Source organism: Ursus arctos, unplaced genomic scaffold, assembly GCF_023065955.2.
Source record: "Ursus arctos isolate Adak ecotype North America unplaced genomic scaffold, UrsArc2.0 scaffold_13, whole genome shotgun sequence".
NCBI lineage: Eukaryota > Metazoa > Chordata > Mammalia > Carnivora > Ursidae > Ursus > Ursus arctos.
Genome location: NW_026622797.1, coordinates 60,638,683 through 60,659,020, shown reverse-complemented (window position 1 = coordinate 60,659,020; position 20,338 = coordinate 60,638,683). Strand labels below are relative to the sequence as shown.

Sequence of the window (20,338 nt, the reverse complement as noted above, 5' to 3'; positions counted from 1 at the left end):
TGATGGCTTAACTCTACATCGGACCGAGATTTTCGATGCAGAAGTGGAACATGGAATATTTTTGTCTATTAAAATTATCCACTTTGCTTAAGTGTGCGTTGTACGCATGTTTTACACAGGAATGACATCAATGACCCCCAAGTGGCACAAGAGTGGGTCAGGCCCTGAAATTTAACGGAGATGTTCTGGGTTGTGGTCTGTTCGCAGTGTTAATGCTGAATTAGCTGTAACCAAATACCCCTCCTCATTTCCCAGTTTCAGGGCTTCCGTCCAACCTCAAAGTTACTGTGAAATCACACTCGGCACTATCATGAAGCCGAAAAAGGGCGGCTAAGAATAGGGGCAATGTGAACTTGACGTCATTAGAGTCAGGGTCACGGAAGGAGCGGGACAGTGCTCGTGGTCACACAGTCTGTTTCCACAGGTGGCTCCTTAGCCTTGGGAAGAGAGCTTGGGAGCAGGCGAGTTGGGTTCCTGGGTCTCACCCGTCGCAGGCGGGGGCGCAGCTCTGGCTGCACGCTGTGCTTACGACCCAACAGCCCACAGCGCAGGTGCCAAAGAGCACGAAGGGGGGCTGCGCGGAGGAGGGGGACTTCCGGGGAGAGCGGGCGCGCGCCGGCTCGCCGTCGGGAGCGGGGCGGAGTGAGGGTGGGGGGTGGAAAGCGCAGCGTGCGCGCCTCCCCGGTGGCGGGTGTGGGGGGAGGGGAGCGTGCGCGCGGGCTGGACGACGGAGGGGGAGGGGGCGGGCGTGCGCGCGGGCTCGCCGGAGGCGGGAGGGGGCGGAGTCGCCTCACGGTCTGAGCCCGCCCCAGGGTCCGCCAAGGTGCGTCTCCTGGCAGCCGCGGCCGCCTGGGGCAGAGTGATCGAGGACGCGCCACCTGCGGTGCTCGCTGCTTTTTATTTACTAGCAAACACTGTTTCCCCGCGGGAGAGTCGGGGAGCGCGCGAGCGCACTCACACACACACACACACACACACACACACACACACACACACACACACATTCAAGCTAGCGATCTTGTCTTCACAACTGCATCCCCAAACCGACAGTGCGAAGCTACTGCGGTTTCTCAACCTCAGCATCGTGGGGAGAAGCAGAGCCGTTGTGCATCAGGGAGCACCTGGTGCCTGCGCTGCCGCCTCGGGTACATACATAACCCAGCAGACCGCTCACCCCATCGGGTAAGCCTGTCTCTCCTTGTAACCTGTTCGGGGTAGGTGCCTGCGGACCGGAGGGAGGGGGTGGGAGGCTGTTGGTGCGCCATTGAGGGCGAGACTGAGTTGATATTTCAGGGGTATGCAGCCGGTGCAGCTCGACCAGCGTCGTCTAGCGGGAGCAATTACTACTCCCGTTACTTATTCTACCAACCCTGGAGTTGCTCCCCCGCCTTCTCCCCTTCCCCCAGCCCGAGATGTACTGTGTTCCTTGGTTGCCAAGGAGACTTGCTCAAACATCAGCCTTGGGACGTTTATTGAAAAACTAGCTTTTTAAAATGATGCTGTTATTTATTTTGATTTTTAAACAAAATACATACTGAGGACCAAGTGGTAATCTGGCAATCGTTAATGCGTATTCTGGGCATGGTTTCATTCAACTTCAAGAAAAGCGGTAATACACTATATGGTATGCTTTAAAACGGATTCGTCAGATGAATTTTTCAACGGATTGTGTCTTGAATCATAAATTACTCCCATTTTGGTGATCTTATGAAGAACAATGAGTCCAATGAAAATCCCTTTCCCCCTCTATTTCCACATTATATCCTGTGGTTCACTCGGGCATGATTATCTTAACGTTAAAAGTGAAAGAGGAATTAATTGTGGTTCCCCACACAAGGATGATCTGTTGTAAATTGACCAGAACAGGAAGACATTAGTGAATTCCTAATGTAAGGAGATAGCACTCATGACAGAAATCTTTGCTAATATTTCTATGTCCACTGCATCATTTAAGTGCAGTTTTCTGCACCTCTGCCCATTTCTAAGAAGATTCTGTTTTCTTTCAGGCCTGTCACTGTTTTGTTTTTTACATATATATTTATATGATGATAGATATAGATGTAGAATTTGTGCCATGGCTTATTACTCCAGATTCTAAGGTTTTGGAGCTTATATTGAAATGTGGAGAGGAAGGAGGCACCGAGAAAGCTTTATAGATCCTTTTGGGTTTTTGCTTGTTTGTTTCTGTTGGATTGGATCCTTTAGTGGAGCACTGCTGGTTATCTCACAGGTGCCCCTAATGACTGGGCTGTGGGTTTTACTCTGAGGCCTCAGGTGCCTGGTGGGTGAACTTAAAACAGCCCTTGAAGGGATCAGCAATCCAATAATCACACTTTGCACTGATTTCATACCTTTATTAGGAACAGAAATGAACTAGTAAAGATCCACGGACATTCAACAGTTCATTTTGTTTTCCTCTTCATCTTTTTACCTCTTATTAAATGAGGCAAGGGGATATATCAAATTCTTTTCATTTAGATTTTAAACTGTGTCATACAGAGTATAGTAATAGGAGCAAGGACACTAGGAACAGCTGAGGCGGGTAGAGGGCATTTATGCACCTGACAGGGGGCTGGGAAATGAATAAAAATGACAAATATTTTATATTACAATTTACAGAGTACTTTTCCTACGCTTCATTTTTTATTCCCTGCAACGGCCTTGTGAGGTCAAGGAATTATCTTCAGTTTAAAGCTGGGGGACCCAAGACTCAGAGCCTGTGGAAGGTCACAGAGCTAGTGAATGGGGAAACCCTTTTTGGATCCAAGTTCTTTGCCTTAAAAACATCCTGTGTCTGTATTGCCAATGCACAGGTAAGATAAAGGAGTGCCTAGTGGGGGCCATGTGGGGGCCATGTGGCAGAGACGTTGTGGATCGTGGCCTTTGGAACATACCAACCACTAGAAGAAAGGCAGCTCCAACGCCACACTGTAGCTGATTGTTGTCACCCCGGCTCTAAAACATTCTAATTTTTCAAGGGAAACAGAAGCTTACATATTTTCATGTGAAGTGCCCTTAATTTTATAAACCAAAAGGACCACATTAAAAGTGTATTTGGGCCACATAAGGCCTGTGGCCTGCCAGTTGCAATCCATAGTTACTGAGTTCTCTTTCAATTCTTACCTATTTTTCTATTACATCCATCAAATACATCCATCATTATATGAGTGATTAGGAGTTTTCTGGTTTTGATATTAAAATCTAAAAAATGTGCCATATCCCTTCTTCAATAGACAGGTCCAACTTTGTTTTTTAGGGTTCCTAGGCCTCTTCCTATGCCTCAGAGAAAATAAAAGAATGCGAAGTGCTCCAAAAGGGGAATTTTTTTTAGTCTAATGAAACAAAAGCCTTTATAGCTTAAAAGTTCTTATGTTCCTGGCTTAATTTTTTCTTTTCTGGACATGTAGTATAAACTATAGAAAAAGTAGGTTGAGCACATGACATTGTAGGAAGAGGTAGAATAAAAAGTTAGTCAGAAAGAGGAGCATCCTGAGCCTTTCACGAAAACTTCTCATTAAGGTTTTAGGTAATTAGCTAAAACCCACCAAAGAATACTGCAGTATTCCAAAGGAACGAAAACATACACGGGAACTCCAGAGGATATTCACTTCTAGGACCCTGACGTAGAGAATGCTGTTTACTCCTTCAGTAACAGCATCTTGTAAGCATATACCTTTTGAGAAGCTGGCACCTTCTCATATTTCTACTAACACCTCAGAGATGTCAGTGGACTTCACTGAGGCAGACTGTGGTGGGGTCAGAAAGGAGTTATTTTATTTATGTCATTTCTTTTGTGGATCCAAGAAGGTGTAGTTTAAAAACAAAGAAAGCCAAGATTTGCACAGTGGCTTCTAGTAGTTCTCTTATTTTAAAATCCCCCTCTAGAAGGATGCTTTGACAGTAAGCAAATGCATTTCAGTTTTCAGTTCATGGAAATACGTGTGCAGATGCTAGTTAATACTAACGTGACAAAAGTCCTGGCTTGGTGCTACAGAGATAACAGCTCTGCCCTCAAGGAGTCAGAGCAAACACGTACTGCTCCTGGCAGCTTCCATTTTTCCAGCCCCGTCCATGTTTTCCCTGTATGGAAAACTACTTTCTATATTGTCTTCCTAATGTCCCTATAGAGTAGGGATCTTACTTTCATTGTATAGATAGAGAACCTGAGACTATGTGAAGTTAAACCAGACCCACAAAAGACAACTTTAAACCTTAGCAGCTCTCCGTACTTCACACCATTATAGACACGTACAGAATTGTGATTTGTGGCAGTTGTGTGTTAAATGCGGTAATAGAGACACCAGATGCCATAGAAACACTGTTACAGGAAAAAATTAAAAAGTGCTCTGATTGTGGAGATAGGATTATTCCTGTGTAGGAGGAGGATTAGTGCTGGACCGCGACAGCTGGATTTGATTCTAGTAAATGAAGACCCCTTCAGCTATGGAAAGAGGGTAGGCTCTGTGAGACAGTCGGTTGGAAATGTGAATTGAAAGGATCACGCTCGTGATGTCTCGTATTGATGAGCTCATCATTGTTGCTGAAGGGATGACACGAGCTGTGGTAAGAAATACGGTCTCCAAGATGGAGTGCGTCAGGAACACAGAAGTAAGGGTGCGGGGCAGGGAGTAGAGCAAGACAGGGTGGTGAAGGAGACTCATAGGGGTGTTGTAGACATAGAGGAGAATCTGGAGATAGGACTGATTCTTCTGAAAGGCTGACATAAGGGCAGAGGACGAACAAAGTATTATGTTCTCTATACACAGTCTGGTACACGGTAAATACCCATTAACTATCATGGTATGTCTGTATTCTTAACATCCAGCATCTGGCACATGATTTCTTCTCATGATACCATTTCTCCGTGGAAAGAAAGTGTACGTAGATATTTTACATGAATTGGAGTGGACAAATACCTGAATTTTTAAGAATGGGCGGGAGATTGTGCAAATTAGATGAGAAACGAAGAACGTGTCAGTTGTAGACCTTTTCTTTTAGTAGGGCCATAGACTTAGAGGTCAGGGAGGCTCTGGCAGATGCAGATTTTGATGTTGGATACACCTTTGATGAAGTCTCATCTGTGGGGCAAGTGAGGAGAAATGTATATACTCAAACCCAGAGTGACCCATAAATGTACTCTGCTCTTGATCTTGTTTGGGTCACTGTTTTTGTTACCTGAATGGAGATACGAAAAAAATGTGACAACCAAGCAGAAGTCAGATTTGTTTTGTTTTGTTTTAAAGAGTTTATTTGAGAGAGAGAGAGAGAGCAAAAGAGCACAAGCAAGGGGCAGAAGGAGAGGGACAAGCAGACTCCCTGCTGAGCAGGAGCCCAATGCGAAGTGGGGCTCAGTCCCAGGACCCTGGGATCATAACCTGAGTGCAAGGCAGACGCTTAACCTACGAAGCCACCCAGGTGCCCCCAGATTTGGTATTAAGTACTAGATTGCAGGGAGTGGGTGGGAGAGCCATCTGTTAGAATGGTGGGCACAAGGCAATGGGATGAAATGAAATAGAAACATGTCATAGATACATAGAGTCAGGCACTGAAGACAATTGGCATGAGAGGACTTTGCTTTAGAGTTGGGGGGATTTTAACTCCCATCAAGCACAATATACGCCAGTATGATGATTTGCTTTTCACAGATATATGTGGCAAGTAATGGAAAATATTCTGAACAAATGATGGGAGGAGTCCGTCTTTCTTACCTGGCTCTTTGGTGACAGCGACAATGGACCAGTGGAGATAGTCTCTGTGCTAGGTAGTACTTTACTCCCCTTTCCTTTTCCTTATATACGAGTTCACATTGTTTCAGAATTTCTTTCAGTGTGGAGAGTAGAACGTGAATTTATCCTCGAACATCTTACTTTTCTTCTTACTGGGACTTAATAGATGGGATTTATTTTGTTCATCTTTCCCTGGTCCTGTCGTATCTAAGTGGGTTGTTCATTCCCATTCCCTTCTCACTGAGATCTTTCCTAAGCTGAGGAAGCACTGAACTTAATTAACTTCATATTTTTTTTGTTCTTGCCTTGTTTCATATGCACAGTGCAGTACATTAATGCATTTAATTTAATTTGGTTTAGACATACAACATTATAAATTTTGGATTTAAAAAGAACCATATATAAAAACGGTTTTGCACACTTGACTTGGAGTCAGATTAGTTCTGCATACGGCGAAAACGCGGGAAGCTGTAAATTTGTCTAAATTAGTTTTGCCAGGTTGAAATTACCGATCTGATAAGATGATTTTTAAATGAAGAAAGAAAATCTTTGGCAGTTTTCATAGACTCTTGACTTTCTCCTACATGTTTATTTGAGGCATAATATATTCCTCATTTCATGCCAGATGAACCAATTCCAGCTACTTAGAAACAGGGCTCCCCCACCCCCACCGGTCTGGCATACAGGATATTGATCGAATAAGTAGTCCCATTCTGGCTGATTGCTTCAGTGGGAACACGTTCAATGCTAATGGGACCGAAGCCAAGAGCAGGGGAGGAGGCATTTTGCAATTTTTTTTTATGACATAAATTCTGGTACCTCATTTTAAATCATTACTTAGAAGCCTTATTATTTATGAGTTTTAGTTCTTCGATTGTATGTGCAAGGTAGCATGGCACAGCCCATTGAACATGAGCCTTGGGGCCTGGATTTGATACTAAATCTGACCCTCCCTGGCTCTGTTATCTACAGACTGGCTACGTATCCCCTGTAGGTCCCCGCTTTCCTCGTCTCTAAAATGGGAATTCTATTACCTAGATTAGAGGGCTATTCTGAGATTAGATAAAATATGCCTAAGAAACATCTAGCACAATGCCTGGTGCCTAATAAAATTGGGGTACTTAGTAATTCTTTCCCTTTGCCTTCCTCAGCATGAGGGGGAATACACTTAAATTTCACGTACCGTATAAAATGTCTTAATCTGGTCTGCCAGCCTTAGAGAAGAACTAGCCTCTTAGTGTAATGGAGTTTTGAGTGAGTGGTGGTCATCTTGGGTGGGCCCTCAGGGATGTGTATCTTGGTGTCTTTCCTGCCTGGTAAGCCACCTCACCCTCTTGTCTACAGGTCCTTCAGGCCCAGCCTGGCCAAGGGAAAAGGGGTGGAGGGTCCATTTCCTCCTGCCTAGGCAGCTCAGGAGGGCTCTGTAAGGCTCTCCTCAGGGGTCCCTGTCTGTCAAAAGCTCAGAGGCACCCCTTGTGTCCCCTGTGGAATTAATAATAGCAGCACCCAGTACCGGTTGGTACAGACCTCCTAGTCTTTCTGTGAGGTCAAGCTCTAGCTGCCTACGTTTTTCTGGACAACTAGGGGTTTCCCTTCTTGGAGAATTATGTTAATTTTATGAAAAGATCAAGAGCTCACCAGGCTCAAAGAAAAAACTCCTCAAATTCACTTTCAAGTCAGATAGGATTAAAGGCTTCTCGAAGAGAATACTTTCCAGTTAAGTCTGTTTTTTTCCCCCTTTGTTCCCTGTACCACTATCTGCCCTTCCCCCACCCCCACCAAGCAACAGCTCATCCTCACAAGTGGTAGAGTAATTTCTCTACTTTTTTGATATCATCTAGTTCTCTGACTGCCTAGGAGTCCAGATGAGGTCAGTGTGTCTTGACTTTTTTCAAGGTCACCCCCCTGTAGCTTGTGGACTTGGGGTAATCCAGGCAGTGGTGGGAGCTGTAAGCAGTCCACTGCACTGGTGACTTTGTAGTAGTGATGACAAAAAGCATTTATAGGAGGGTAACCTGAACAGTAAATTTTAGGAATCCATATGCCAAGCTAAATTTTGTTGATATCGTACAATCAATCACAGAGCACCTCCTTCCAGAAAAGACTATTTTGTGTGCCACACATGCTCTGGTGCATATGAATATATGTGCTTATTTCGGTGTTTCTTTACATGTGTTGCAATTGAATAATTCAGAGGTATTTTTAGTAGTTGGTGAGTAATATTAGTTCATATACCTAAAATAAAAGAGGCTTAGGGAATTGTTAATGCTAAATTTGTGATCGTTTGTCAAAGGTAGACTATCCTTTACCTGTTTCTTTTATCTCTATGGACCCAGAAGAGAATATATTAAAATTGAATTCCAAAAAGGTTTGATGTGTAGTGGGTATTAGTTACAGGGAAGTGTGGATTCTGCAATGAAAACACAGTAGCCAAGATGGCACCAGCAAAGTTATAAAATCATATTACTAAGAGAAAAATGTCTGCTTAAAATATGAAGATATTCTCAACCACTCCCCAAGTGATAGCTGTGGTTAATATTTTGGAAATTTAGGTTCAGAATTGAGGTAGATATCTGAATGAAAGAGATTTATTTTGGTAGAGTCTCTTTGTGACTTGCTTCCTCATCTACTCTGTTTGACATCTCCTGAAAGGAGACATTTTCTTTTCTTTTTCTTTTTCTTTTTTTTAACGCTGTCACTGTGATAGGCAGTCGTTTAGATATAATCCAGTAACCCTTCGGCTTCGAAGATTCACTAGTCTCTCCCAGACTGATGTCCAGGAACTGATACGGCTGATTGGTTTTTTGAGAATTCAAAGCCTAAAGAAATATGGAATGAAGGTTTTGGTTCTTTCTCCTATGAAAACATTAATTACCTACAATCTGGTTTAATTTGGGACCAGCTTATCTTCTTTAGCTTTGGGTCAAAGCTATTTATCATTTCTTGAAGGTATTTAATATCACCTATAGATAGGGCTTCCTAATTGATCAAATGTCATTTGAGAAACTCATGCACAGCCCTTAGGCCTTTCGACATGACATTTAATTAGGCTTTTTACTGAAATCCTAATTTGTGAATCTTAGTGTCATCTGCAGGGTTTTATGACAAATTATCCTTCTCTGACCTTGTAATCTTTTGCAAGGTTGTCCATTTTTGCTTTCTGTGTTTCATGGTGTTCTATCAGTGTTGCTCACCAGAAGTTCGCAGTTAATTTATTGTTGTCACATTGTATCGCGTTAAAATGGAATGTTACTCTCTATGATGTATTTAACTGTCAGTGGGTTTGCAGATGTGGGTGAAATTCTCCGGCCAGCAAATTCTCTTCTGGGGCTAACGGTTTGGTGAGCATGGAATTGGGACAGGAGGAGTTAGTTATGTGGTTTAACTCTGTGGTACCAACAGCCCTACACATTGTCTGTGAAATTGAGGATGTACTTTACCTCTGGGTAAAGGACCTAATGGGGCATAAAATTCCCATACCCTCTAAATATGTGCCTTGATTACTGTATTCTTCTTTTGGTCACTGTATTATTAGAGTTCTTCTGCTTCCTCTGTACTGACCTCTTTTTGAAAAGCCATATCTGGTTATGGTTTCAGAATCTTATTGCCATCATCCTTTGTTCGTGTTTCAGCTTGCAGTGCCTCAGTCAGCAGCTGTGGGTATACCTTCCTTCTTTGAATAAGAGACAGAAGAAAGGATGTAAGAGGACCTCTTGCGTCACGGTATCATGGGTCGGATGCACTGTTAACCCAGGGATTTAGGAAGCTCGGGCTCACTGACTCCCGAGCTTTTCTAAGGATCAGGTGCCTCTCCTGACCTGAAGCCTCACAGTTGACCTCAGGGATGGGTGTGTATTGAGAACTTCAGGAGAGGGTCTTTCTATGTGATTCCATAGCACCCACCAGTATTTCTGAAAAGAACATCATCTCCTAGGAGCCAGCCACATTTCCCTCCCTGGCCAACTTCCAGGCTTCCTAATGGCTGTGCCAGAGTTGATAATGCCTTCCCAAGGCTGTTCTCACAGAGCAGAACTGAAAATCCCTCACTGGTGGCATTTCTGTGGAGTAAGGTGATGCTCGGGGCAGGTACGATGACGTGAATTGGGAGCGCAAGGGCACTGGGAGTCAGATTCCTTGAGTTTTCTGTTCTGCCTGTGGAGGCCTGATTTCAGAAGTCTGTGTCTCCTTCTGTATAAACTGGGGATAACATTAGGAATCACGAGGACAAAAGAAGATATATTTTTAAGATGCTCTGTTTATGTTAAAAATGCTCTGTTAGTGGTTTTGAGTGGCCATTCTGGAACCTTGCTTTCGAAAATCATGCATTCTGGGATCTTGCTTTAGAATATTCTATCTTATCACTGTTCTACAATAAGTCTAGCCCAGAGGTTTGCAACTAGGCCAAATTTCAGAATGACCTGGAATTGTTTTAAAAATGTAGATTCCTGGAGCCTCTGTGTTTATTGTGTTGGAATCTGCATTGGTGCTGAGCCACCGAATATGAAACTTTGCCTGAGTGAGTCTCAAGATGGGTCTAGTTCGGGAGCTGCGTGTCGAGAGCGCAGTGAGCTGCTTACTCTCTGTTTCTTATTCTTACCTCCCTAGACTCAGCCATGCCACCTGGATCTGGGCCTCAGCTCGCTTGTCGTTCACGCGCAACAAGAAATGGCAATCAGACCAGTTCTGAGGTCACACGGCTCTCTGGATACCCAATGGACATTTAAACATTGCAGGCGATTCTTTACTAACCAGGTGCCCCGTTTTGATAGAACTCATGATGTGTGCAGACATCTTCCCTGCTAGGAGAGAGAAGTTGTGACTTTCCGCTCAGACTTGCGTACAGCTAATCAGGAGGATGGCTGTGGAGAGCATCTTTGTAAATGTCTTCATTATAACGCCCAACACTGAAGTTGTTAGATTGAGTTTAAGAATGTACATTCCCGCCTAAGATAAAATCAGACGCTTTTAGTTCATACCTTTTTAGATTTACACCATTGATGGCGATCCCATGGAGTTTCATGAGCCAAATGGAGAATGCTGTTTCTACCGTGCATGAAAGTTTATGAGTCATTGATCTCACAGGTCAGTAGTGAACCGCAGCAGACTAATCTAAGGTCTTTATGGCAAGATTTCGGGAGCAGAGAAGTTACACCTTTGAATTGTCATTTGCTCCTTATTTTTTTTTTTTTTAAGATTTATTTATTCGACAGAGAGAGAGACAGCCAGCAAGAGGGAACACAGCACGGGGAGTGAGAGAGGAAGAAGCAGGCTCATAGCGGAGGAGCCTGATGTGGGGCTCGATCCCATAACGCCGGGATCACGCCCTGAGCCGAAGGCAGGCGCTTAACGGCTGCGCCACCCAGGCGCCCCTTTATTTTTTGGGAGGGTTCAGAAAGGGCTGTGCAGGTTTTTAATAGGCTTTGGAAGGTAATATTCTGTTCTTAGAGACTGACTGAAAGAGTGTCACTGTGTTTGTGTGCGTCCTTTATGTCGGAGGGGAATTTTGTGACCTTTGTAATGATCATCTACTTAAAACACCAAATTTTTGGATTATCAGGCATTTGGGAAAGATATGCAAACTGTTAAGCACCCAATATATAGATAAGGGGATAAAGAAACCTTGCCGTTAGCTTGTGAAATTATTAATGAATTTTAGACAGCTATGAACGTGATCAGAGCTGTGCATGGTGAGAATGTTGCCCAATTATAATTTTAAGAGAAGTCATTTTCAGGTATGTGTATGAGTGAAGGGCACATACCATACTTGTATTTATTTGTCCCTGGTAATGTAACCATCATCATGACTTTTGTGGTGGTTTCTCTGACACCAAGTTAGGGACACACTGGCTTAATCGCAATTGCAGGAAGGTTTTGTTTTGTCTTTTGCCGGAAAGCTTTTCGTACTAAGAATATTTTTGAGTTGAAGAAAAAGGTCTTTTGACCTAAAGAATGACCATTTCAGAACTGGAATTTTTGTACTGAGTTCCTCTTTCCTCCCTAGAAAATCAGGTAAAATGCTGTGTTTAGAATTTTGCCAAAAAAAAAAAAAAGAGGATGTACTTTTCTGCCTTTTATGTCAAGAATGGGGGGTGGGGGAGTGGGGTGGGGGTGGAGGATAAAGGAGAAAGAGAGAGAGAGAATGACAGGGAGTAAGAGAGAGAGAGGAGAGGGGTGAAATAACTGTAAAATTGCATTTACCGCCAGTTAGTTTTGAGGCTGCAGCCTCATTTGGTGTTTAGCACTTGGCCATTCTGCCAAAACCATCTTTTTGGCCATCTGTGCCAAATTATAGGAAGTAATGGCCTTGGGCACAGCTGCTGAGTCTAATTTGTATTTCTAACTCACGTATTAATGATAATGATCACATGGAGAAGTCTGGTAGCCAAATATGCAGAATAAATGGAAAGAACCAAACACACACACATAAATTTAGAAGTGCAAGAAGGAAAAATCTGTATTTCACATCATGAAATACAAGTCGGTATTATTTAAATCTCTAGATAAGAATTCAACCTTTCCTACCTTCGTATCTTTACAGTAGCTTTCTCCTAAGGAGAAACAAGTCACAAGAGAGATTGACCTTGAGTTTTGGCACTTCTTTGGAGATGCTTCATAAATTTTGCTCTAACTTTGATATTTTTATAGGAGGTGGATTTCATTTGTATATCCCAGCTTCCATCGATTGGGCCTTGTTCCAATTCAGCCGGTTCCTTTCAGAAGAACTCCTCAGGGATGAGTGACTGCCATTTGGTGTCACTGCACTTTTATTGGTTAGCTTGGACCACCAACAGGACCTTCCTAGAAGTTAAGTCTAATGTCCTTAGAAATAAATTAAGAAGTTATAAAAGAATAAGCTGTTCAGCAGTCCTCAGGATACAAGGAAGACAAGAATCAGGATTTTAAATAAACATTTCTACATTTTGTATGGCCAGTCGCATTTCTGTAAAATACTGCAACTCATAATGTATTGGAAGGAAACTCACCCTACAGCGATGTTGATCTTTCAAAGAAAGTTACCAAAATGATGTGAAGTGATTTTGGCATATATAATATAAGAGAGTCACGGAATTCCTGATACATGCTTTTTTAATTTTTAATTTTTTAAGATTTATTTATTTATTTTAGAGAGAGGGAGAGCGTGCGCGAAAGAGATAGGGAGCACGCATGCACACGCACGAGTGGGGTGGGGGGGCAGAGGGAGAGGGAGAGAATCTCAAGCAGACTCCTCCCTCAGCATGAGCCGCACTCGGGGCTCAATCCCATGACCCTGAGCTCACGACCTGAGCTGAAGTCAAGAGTTGGCCGCTTAACCGACTGGGCCATCCAGGTGCCTGTCGATACGTGCTTTAAATTTTTTTCCTCCAACTTGCCTCATCCAGAGCCTCTGCATCTTCTGTTGCTCAAGCCCCAACCTTGGAGCCATCATTGCTTTCCTTGTCTCACGACTCCTATCCAAGCAGCGAGGAAGTTCTGTTGGCTCTACCTTCTGTATCCCCAGAACCTGCCGGTTTCTTACCACGTGACCACAGCCCTGCTACTGCCATCATCCCACTCCGCATCACTGCTTGCATACCTCACTGCAGCAGGGGCCCAGTGGGTCTCCTTCGCCTCACACAGAGTCTCCTCACTACGGCGGCCGGAGTGATCCTTTCAGCACCTCAGTTAGGATGTGTCACTCTTTTGCTCAAAACTGCAACAGCTTCCATCCCAAGAACCAATCTCCTCCACACCATCTCTTATCCTCTGTCCTTACTTTCTACTCTTTCCTTGTCCACTCCTGCCCTCGTCTCACTGGCCTCCTTTTCTACTTTAGGACCTGTGCACAGAGTTTGTGGTTCCCTGCGGCTAGGGTGTGTCTTGTCCTGGCTACCCCCAGGCTCACTCCCTCACCTTCTCCAGGCCTTTGCTCAGAGGTTACCTTCTCAGGGAGGCCCACTGTGATCCCCCTGTTTTAAAACTGCCACCTACCCACCGTTTGACTCTCAACTCTCCGTATTCCATATTCCTTTGCCCACAGCTCTTAGCACTTTTTAAGAAGAGATTTACTGAGGGATAATGTATATACCATAAAATTCCCCGAGTGTATTGAAGTACAGTTTCAATAATGTTTAGTACATGTATATAGAGTTGTGCTGCCATCGACACAATCCACTTTTAGAATACTTCATCACCCCGGAAGGTTTCCTTGCCTCACGCAATGCAAAGGGTCTGCCACTTGGGGTGTGTCAGCCAATAGACCAGCCTGAGTCTCTTGGTTTGAGCAAAAAGTTTATTATTTGCAGCAAGTCAGGAGACAGGGAGATAGTTCTCAAAGCACTGTCTCCTTTAAGGGTTAGTGCAAGAAGCTTTTATTCAGTGTGCTAGAGGCAGGAAGCTTGATACATCAAGGAATTGATCCATACTTTGTTACTGAGGCACTTGGTCGTCTCCCCGCCCCACATGCCAGCAGGTCAGCATGCTAGTGCATTCATTGTATGTTCAACACAATGGTAGAAAACCCCACTCATTGGAGGAGATCTTAGTATTAGAATGAGCTGTTTAGGGTAACTCAGGGGCTTCTGCACAGGTCCTCAGCTCCAGTCTGGCTCACACTGGCTCACTCAAGGAGGTATCTGGTAAAACACCTGGGTATACGTCTCCTTGGCGGAAGCTGCTTGTCCTACAGAACAGACACGTTCTTTCTCTGCTTTTGTCCCTTCTCCCTCCTCCTCTTTGGAATAGCCTGCAGCCCTCTGATCTAACTCCCTTTTGGGTCCTAGCTAACACTTGTATCCATTTATAGTTATTCCCATCCCCTGCCATCCCAGGTGGCCTCCATTCTGCATCTGTATCTGTCTTTCTAAACATTTGAATACTGATCTTGCTTAGCCTGTACCAGCAGTGCTTAGCATGGTCTCAACAAGCGTGGGTTAAAGGAGCCACATGTTCGTGTGAAATTAAAATATTACCATATTTCATGTGTGTCTGACCTTATTTGCAGATAACTAGTGTGCTAGCTTAATATTCAGTGATCGGGGCCCCTCAGTTTCTCCCTCCCGGTATCTTGTGTGTCCTCCTCTCTCCTTCAGACCTGGTGGTTGCTCCTCTCCTCCTCCTCCTCCTCCTCCCCCTCCTCCCCCTCCTCCCCCTCCCCCTCCCCCTCCCCTCCTCCTCCTCCTCCTCCTCCTCCTCCTCTTCCTCCTCCTCCGGTTTTTATTTATGTATTTGACAGAGAGAGAGGCAGCGAGAGAGGGAACACAAGCAGGGGGAGTGGGAGAGGGAGAACCAGGCTCCCAGCGGAGTGGGGAGCCTGATGCGGGGCTTGATCCCAGGACCCTGTTATCATGACCTGAGCAGAAAGCAGACACGTAACGACTGAGCCACCCAGGCACCCCTGGTGGTTGTTCTTCTGATTCAGGTCCTCCATTCTGTAGCTTCTCTACTGGTCTCTCTCTGCCACTTTCTTTTTTCTTCTGTCCCTTCCTGTGGGTGCTGTTGGAGTATTATCTTTAAAAACTTGGCTTCTGGTGTGACTGGCTGGCATAGTCGGTTAAGCGTCCAGCTCTTGGTTTGGGCTCAGGTTTTGATCGCAGGGGGGAGTCTGAGTAAGATTCTCTTGCCCTCTCTCCCTGCCTCTCCCTCTGCCTCTCCCCCTCGTTCCTGTGCTCACTTGTTCGCACTCTAAGAGAAATTAAAACAAAAAACAAAAAACTTGGCTTCCATTATCTCACTCTTCTTTCTAAAAGATCTGAGGCTTAATCAGTTCAAAATGCATTTCCCCACCTGCCTTCTAATTTTTCTGGGTGTGAACCATCTCCCTTTACCAGGGTTTGTATATAAACATGCTTTTAGGAAATAGTGCTTTCTATTCAACCTCCAGTGTTACGTATGCCTGATTCCTAAGCCTCTTTGTCAAGGAATGCATACTTTATTTAAAAACACACACAAAAAGCCCTCGAAGCCCGTGGAGTTGGCTATTTAAAGGAGTCTAGTAATTTTATCTGTATTATATTTTCCGAAGTTGGATATTCTCAAAACAACACACTCTCACATTTGCTTTATACCAAGTTTTTGTTTGTTTTTTGTTTTTTTAAATCAAGGGTTTCTCTGGCTACTAGTGTAGCAAAGGACAGTTCTAGGATTACTTTCATAATGGAAAAAAAAACAGCGCATGTCTGGCCAGGGCCCTCCAGCATCAGGACCAGACCTTTGCTCTCTTGGGTTCACTGTTCCCTGCGCGAGGGTGCTGAACAGGGCAGGGTCCCACCGTGGAGAACTTTTCTTCTGGGGTCCAGCCTTCCCATATGCTTCTCGTGTGCTACAGCTCCCACATCTAACTTACTCCGTGCTGTTGTGACTCCTTTCTGGCTGTTCTTGATGACTACTGACATTAAAACTGCGTTTGGACTGCATTGTTAACAAGGCACGCACCTCCCCACAGCCCCTCGATTTTGGCTGTTTGCAGCTGCCTTTCTTTCTTCGTGCAGGGGCAGTGGTGGGGTGTGTCACTGGAATGGCTTTGAAGACAGCCAGCCTCAAGGTTGAATCCTGGGTCTTTCATTTACTGGTTATTTGGCCTTGGGCAAGTTATTTATCTCTTAGAACCGAGTATCCTCACTTGGACTGTGGGTTCAGTTACACCTACTCTGCAGTATAAATGTAGATCAAGCAGAATAACGTATGTAAATTGCCTTGTTCCGCACAAAGTAGGCACTCGGTGAATTGGTGCTGTTTACTCTTAAGGCTGTTCTTAAGTGGAAGCAGCAGAGCCTTGGGCGCTGATGGTTCCTCCCTTTGCATCCGGAAGAGCAAGTCTTTCTTCCCATTATCACCTCGCCCTGTGTGTGGCGTGAATGAGAATGTAGGCAATCTCATTTTGCCTACCACCTGTGAGTTCCACTATTCAGTCTCTCAGTCTAATGCTGATGAACAGCTTTGACTCCTGGACCGTACCTGCGCTACTTGGGCGGATCCCATCCCCCCACCCTATACTCACATTTCAGGATGAAACTATGAAATATTTTATCTTGTTGCTGCTTGAATATGCTTATAGAAGCATTGCCAGTTTTCTCATTAATATTATTCTATTCTGTCAAGAATGCTCATTCACCCCATAGTCACTGGGCATCTGTTGGCTAGTCATCAGGCACTGTGCCAGGTGCTGGTGAGCCAGTAGTCAGATCTCCATCATCTTGGAGACACTCTAGTAGAAGAGATGGACGTTCATCAAATGATCTCACAAATAAGGGTAAAATTGCAATAGAAATAGTGCTGAGAAGAGGTTTGTGGTGTTATGAAAAGTGTAAAAAGGGTTTTAACCTGCTCTGAGGGGGTGGTCAGGAATTCTTCCCTGAGAAAGTAGGGTTCGGGGTCTAAAAGATGTGAGAAGTTAATGAGGTGAAAGCCGGGGGGCTAGAGAATGCTTCCGGTAAAGGAGAAAAAATCATATGCAGGGGCCCGGTGCAGTGTTGGGAAGAAACACAGCCTCAGCAAGGTACAGAGTGTGCAGAGCGCGAGGGACAGTGTGGGGGGAGATGCTGCTGGAGGGGGGTGATGAGGTCACGGAATACAGGTGAGGTTCAGTGGGGTGGAGTCCGGAGCCGACGACCAAGAAAGAATTCTTGAGGCGTCTTTGGTGCAAAACTGGTGGTTTATTAAAGCACAGGGACAGGACCCATGGGCAGAAAGAGCTGCTGCCCCGGGTTATGAGGGGTGGCTGATTATATACCACGGGCTTGGGGGAGGAAAGGAAAAAGGGAGGTTGAGAAAGGACTTTCATATGTTAAAGAAGACTCACGGGATACGGAGGCCTTGCCATTGTCAAGTCAAGGCCATTTACCCCTCTTGTAAGGCATTAACATGAAGATAGTCGGGAACTTCCTGGAGGCTGCAGACTACAAGGACATTCAATTGTATCTACATTCCTTTCTGGAAGCTAGGTTACTGACCGATATGCTTTGTTCTTGTAGACTGCTAAGACATTTGTAAACTGAGGAATTGTGGTATCTGTAGGTTAACTATTTCTTTGTCCTTGAGGGCAGCCAGGAGTGCCTGAGGAATGTCACAGACATCCCATGGCGGGGGGGGGGGGGGGGGGGGGTGGTGGGGGGGTGGGGTGGGGGGGGTGGGGTGGTGGTGGTGGTGGTGGTGTTGCAGGGCGTCAGTTTCTGCTTTGTCCTCAGCTTGCCTTGTGTTCCCTCATCAGTGGGAAGGGCAGGACCACACCTGGGCCTATCAGAATACCAGTCTTTAACCTGAGAACAGTGGGAAGCCATCGTGGATGGCTTAATCAGAGAGTGACAGGGCCTGTAAGGCTAGCAATGGCTTCAGATTGGAGGAGAGTACTCACTGAGTGTAGGATGGCACTGGCGTCCATTTTTCTGGTTCAGATCAGAGTTTATGGTCGAGGCTCAGCCTGGAGAAGTGGGGATAGTAAAGAGACTATATAAGGCCTGTTTAAGAGGTAAGATTTTCAGGTCTAGGTGATGGATTGGGTATTGAGAATGAGGGAGAGACCCAGATCCATGCGGGTGGTGGTGCCGTTCCATACAGCTGTGTGGGGGAAGGGGCATCTGCATGGATGGAGGTGTTCATCCATACAAGTGTGTGACAGTGGCAGTTCATGCAGCTGGGTGTGTGTTGGTACTGTTCATCGAGAAAGGAATTCTACAAGAGGAACAGTTTGGGATGGATAAGGAAATTGTCAGTGCAGTTATGGCAATATCAAATTTGAGCTGTCTTTGAGATGTTTAAATGACAATGTCAAATAGGAGGTTATTGTATGTTTGGATACCATAGAAGACTCTGGGCCTGTGATACACGTTTTGATTGGGGATGGAATTACCTAGGGATAGAGTAGATCGTTAAACTGAATCCCATTGAACTACAGCACTTAATGATTAGGTAGAGAAGAGGGAGGAGCACAAAGGAGCAAAAAATGTGTAGTCAGAGGGGAAGGAAGAAAACTTTCCTCCTTGAGGGTGAAATCTTAGATGCCAAGGAAGTAGTATGATTCAAGGAGAGAGCATTTATGCTACTATCCAATAAGTCAAGGACTGAAAATGACAATTGCTTCAGTGACAGTGGAGTACGGTATGCACGGTGACTTGGCACCCAGAGGCACCCAGCAGCCTAGCCCTCATCCCTTTGCCAACATGTTAATCCCAGAATCACATCATAACCCTGCTTGAGCAACCCTAGGAAGACAGAGCTTCCCAAGTGGTAGAAGAGAAATTAAATTTCAGTTACAGAAAACAGGGAGATGAGGGACGCCTGGGTGGCTCAGTCGGTTAAGCATCTGCCTTTGGCTCAGATCATGATCCCAGAGTCCTGGGATCGAGTCCTGCATTGGGCTCCTTGCTCAGCGGGGAGTGTGCCTCACTCTTTCTGCCTGCCCCTCTCCCTGCTTCTATGTGCTCTCTCTGACAAATAAATAAATAAAATCTTAAAAAAAAAATCAGGGAGACGAACTCTTAATTTTCTTGCACACCAGAATCTGCAGTAAGATTTGTACCTAATCTCTCAATGATGCATGCTTATTCATTTAGCAGACTTTATTGGCTACTTTGTGTGGAAGCTAGGTCAGAGATGCTCCCTGTTGTGAAGATACTCACTGGAGGGTAGAGAGGAAAGAACAGAGCGATACTACATCTGTAACTGTCATCTGGGCCTAATGTAAGCGTCTCTAACACAGGCACAAATTGTTGGAGTTTAGAAAGGGAGAGCTTAATAGATGATGTGGAATGCCTAATCAAAAATAGAAACCTAAGATGCACAATCAAAAATTGAGCATACTTCAGGGTAAGAAGCCCTTCTGGAAATCTGAGATAATTAACACCTTAGGATTTACTTTAGAGTGCCACTGATAGCTCATTAGTCTTTCTTAGGTGTCACTTCTTCCTTTATACTTTTGCAAACAAATTTTTAAGGCTTCTTCAAAGGTTTGCTTACTAGGTTGAGATTTCAAAAAATAAATTTTTCTGAAAATGCTTTTAAAGGTACAGCTTTTATGATTCACATGTTCCAATAACAGACTAAATTTAACCGGAGTATCCAAAAAGGCAGCACTACTTTGGGTGCAGAATAAAGACCAAAAAAAGGCATATTTTGTTCTTTCAACCTGGCTTGATGCTAGTTTCTAAAATACTAATTTTGATAAATATTCCTACTAAATAATTATTCCTCTCTATTTAGGAAGTGGTCAGATGTGAATTTCAAATTTGACTTAAGAAGTATGAGGATTGTTACTCTTTTTTTTGGAAGCCTGTTTGTGTCCCCGTTGAGAATTAGTCATGCTTAACTTGATTTATTCCTTAAATTAGTTTCCTGAATGACTTAGATACATTTTAGTCAAACAAAACTATAGCTCTGAGAAACTGATTTTATTATGTAAAAGAGGTTTGATAATTGAGGTGGTAATTATAAAGCAATTCAGATGAAGCCTGGATGTTGTAGCCAACTTTGTACAGCCCATGAAATTCCCTTTTACGAACACTTCCCTAAAAAGCAAGCCTGGGAAAGTACCTTCTCGTTCTCCCCCTCTGGAGCCTCTGGGGGGTCCCTGCTGCACCAGGATGGCCTCAGAAGGTACCACAGAGCTGCTCTTCTTCTCTCTTTTACCCTTTACTCTTCTG

General features: G+C 44.4%; 1 protein-coding gene across 10 annotated transcripts in view; it reads left to right on the top strand.

The window, feature by feature from the left end:
• The first annotated feature begins 765 nt into the window (after window positions 1-765).
• KLHL32 (kelch like family member 32) overlaps window positions 766-20,338 on the top strand; it is a 253,190-nt gene continuing 233,617 nt past the window's right edge. For 8 of the 10 annotated variants that reach the window (XR_008959002.1, XR_003319828.4, XR_006411007.3 and 5 more), the window contains exon 1: window positions 824-1,182. The gene's annotated coding sequence lies outside the window, so the exon portion shown is untranslated. Of the gene's footprint in view, window positions 1,183-10,331; window positions 10,809-20,338 lie in introns of all 10 variants that reach the window. The other 2 variants (XM_048225964.2, XM_026511771.4) reach the window with 2 other exon arrangements.